Here is a 3,441-nt window from a genome sequence, read left to right as displayed (position 1 = left end):
GTGACTTGGCATGTGGAATATTTTAAAGTGAAGGAATTTGAAAATGACAGGTGCAGAATGGGCTCCCTGATCTCCCCCTTCCTCCCTGAGGCAGGTCAAGAGATCACTGTATGAGAGGTGCCCTTCCTGTAGCACCCTTATCTCTGAAGACAAGGAATATAGGGACACCACGAGGAGTCCAAACAGATAAGACTTATTTCCTTAGTTTTCTACCCGTAAGTCATACCCCTTTATCCTATCACATTTTTCCATGACTTTCCACTCTTCATCAAGCCTAGTATAAAAATGCTCAGGCTTAACTGCTTTAGTTAAGCAGTTAACTATTTTAGTTATGAAGACTCCTACGTCATGTGAAATTTCTTTTAACTTGGTATGCTTTTTCTTCTCTAACTGGTCTTTGTCAGTGTAATTTCCGTCCTAAGGGGATCAATGAAAAGTTTTTACTTCCTTTAAAGGTGTTTATCAATTTGTTCTGATACACCCTTCCCTATTCCACTGTGGCTCTGCTGGAAATTTGACTCTGCTGGGAATTTGGTTTTGCTTTGAAGGGCATCTTCTTCCAAGAACTGTTCTACAACTTCAGCCTCTAGACAAAGAAGGATTGCTACTCTGAGTTGCACTCTTTGGAATGTAATCACACAGTTTCTTGTTGTTATGTTATTTCTTGGGTGACTGTATGTGCAGAGACTAAATGCTTTGAAATCGAGTCACTCAATGCCTAGGGAGTCCTGGGCCCACAGTTAGTAATTGATAGTTGTTTAATGAAAAGTAAGTTAGACCATGTAGATCACCTGAATTTGACATTTTCCCCAGGTGTGTGGAGGTCTCCTGGGCTCTGCGTTTCTTCTCTGTGAGACTGGTCTCCAGGAGTTGTTAGCAGAGCCTTAGCATGTTTAAGTTGTTGTTCAGCTCTTTCCATGACCACCTGAACCACATACATGGTGCCCTAGAGAAATCAGGTCTGAATCAAGGCTGCCAGTGTGGTTCCTTGTCCCCACCCTGGAGCTGACCAGAGGTGCCCACCTTCAGATACTTTCACCGGCACTGAGGTCCTTTAGGGCCTCTTAGATTAAGTGCTGTTGCTGAATAATTTGGGGTGTTGAATAAAGTGGGTCCTTTTTACAGAGAGACAAAACTATTTTTATCTATTTTGGCTGCTGAAATAATATTAAAATGCAGGGCGCGATCAGCTTAACTACTAGGGGGAAGGAGAAGGGTATTCACAAATTGATTTCTTTTCTTGGAGGAAATTCTGGTTTTTTGTCTGTTCTCCCTGGACTAGAGTGTCTTAGGGTCCGCTCCTTCTGAGATGGGCCTCTGCTGCTGTGGGAGCAGCTGAAAACTTTGGTCTGTCCTCCTGGAGAAGGTGAGAGAGTCCAGTTAACTCACCAACACTCTCAGACAGTGACTGATTACCTGTTTAATGTTCATGAGTGCCTGAATCATTACATGAACAAAGTCGTTTTCATCTACCAGTGGCTCTCAAGGCTGGCTCTACATCAGAATCACCTGGGAGAGCTTTGGTGGAACCAGAGATGCTAGTGCCCTACACCCTAGAGAGTCTGACTTAATTAGTCTGGGGTGGTATGGACACTGGTGGTTCTTTTAAAAAAAAGCTCCCCGGATGACTTTAAATTACAGTTAGGGGTGGAAACTCCTGTTCTACAGAAGGGGACAGCAAACATTTTCTGTCAAGGGTCAGATAGTAAATATTTTAGTTTTTGCAGGCCACACAATTCTGTGACAATTACTCAGCTCTCTCATGGCAGCACCAAAACAGCTATCAGTGGAGATAGCTGTGTTCCAATAAAACTTTATTTTCCAAAACAAGCAGTAGGCAAGATTTGGCCAGCTGACTGTAATTTGCTGACTCCTGCTCTAGTCTAGACTATTGCATTTATGAAGACGAGGCACTGTGCTTTATGAAGTTCAACTCTGGGTCCCTGGCAAAGTGACCTGGCATGCAACAGACACTCCATAAATGCTTATTAAATTAAATTGAATTTAGTGAGTTTATTGTACTCATGGTGTAATACCCGAGAAGGAGATGGAGTGGCTAGCCTTGGGAAAAAAATTGTAGCATTTGGGGTAGAAAATGTTTATGGCTTAATGCTTTGGGACAATTCATATAAAAACTGGTTTAACTTTATTAAAACTTTATTGAACTCTTTAGTGAAACTTTTCAAAATAGATTGATATTAAGTTGTGTGTTTGTGTGGCAGTGGGGAGAGAGAGGAGATTTTCCAAAGTTTTTATTGGTCTATGCCTATTAAATATATGTGTGTGTGTTCAGTCGTGTCCGACTCTTTGCAACCCTATGGATGGTAGTCCGCCAGGCTCCTCTGTCCATGAGATTTTCCAGGTAAGAATACTAGAGTGGGTTGCCATTTACTACTCCAGGGTATCTTTCCGACCAGGGATTGAACCTCTCTCTTGTGTCTCCTGCATTGGCAGGAGGATTCTTTACCACTGCATACCTGGGAAGGCAATATAAAATATGTATAGCAACCAGGAGAACACCCATAATTGGTCAATCAGTGACTCAGTTTATGAAAAATCTGTTAAGTCATTTGTCTAAACTTCCCAGCCAATTCAATCAAATTGATGCCATAGTAACCTTCTGCTGCTGCTAAGTCGCTTCAGTCGTGTCTGACTCTGCGCGACCCCATAGACGGCAGCCCACTAGGCTCCCCCCGTCCCTGGGATTCTCCAGGCAAGAACACTGGAGTAAGCAAAATCTCTATATTTCGATGTTGACAATACACTGGTTAGAAGAAATATAAGTAGGTCCTTAAGTTTTGCTTTGGTGGACATGAGAAGCAGGTATTAGCTACAAAATGCCTGCGTTCAGTTAGTGAGGTACTCGGTAAGAAGTGGAGGCTCACAGACATTGCGTCATGGCCTCAGATGTGACCAAATGACCTCAGGGATGAGGACACAGAGACGATCTCCAGAGAGCAGTTTAAAAAACAAAACAAAATGCATTGGAAATTTCCACAAAGAAATTACTCCTGTATATACATGCTTAGAAAACAAGGCCAGGCATCCATTTTTTCTTTTCCTTTTTGGTCAAATGTATCAGTCTTGGTTTTAATCCAAGTCTATACATCAGTTGCAATACAGAGACATCATTTATGTGACTTGGCTCCTCTTGATAGCTTCAGTTCAGTTCAGTTCAATCACTCAGTCGTGTCCGACTCTTTGCGACCCCATGAATTGCAGCACACCAGGCCTCCCTGTCCATCACCAACTCCCAGAGTTTACTCAAACTCATGTCCATCGAGTTGGTGATGCCATCCAGCCATCTCATCCTCTGTCGTCCCCTTCTCCTCCTGCCCTCAATCCCTCCCAGCATCAGAGTCTTTTCCAATGAGTCAACTCTTCGCATGAGGTGGTCAAAATACTGGAGTTTCAGCTTTAACATCAGTCCTTCCGGGCGGG

This window comes from Bison bison, unplaced genomic scaffold, assembly GCF_000754665.1.
Source record: "Bison bison bison isolate TAMUID 2011002044 unplaced genomic scaffold, Bison_UMD1.0 scf7180017864486, whole genome shotgun sequence".
Lineage (NCBI taxonomy): Eukaryota > Metazoa > Chordata > Mammalia > Artiodactyla > Bovidae > Bison > Bison bison.
Note: the sequence above shows the minus strand (reverse complement) of the source record.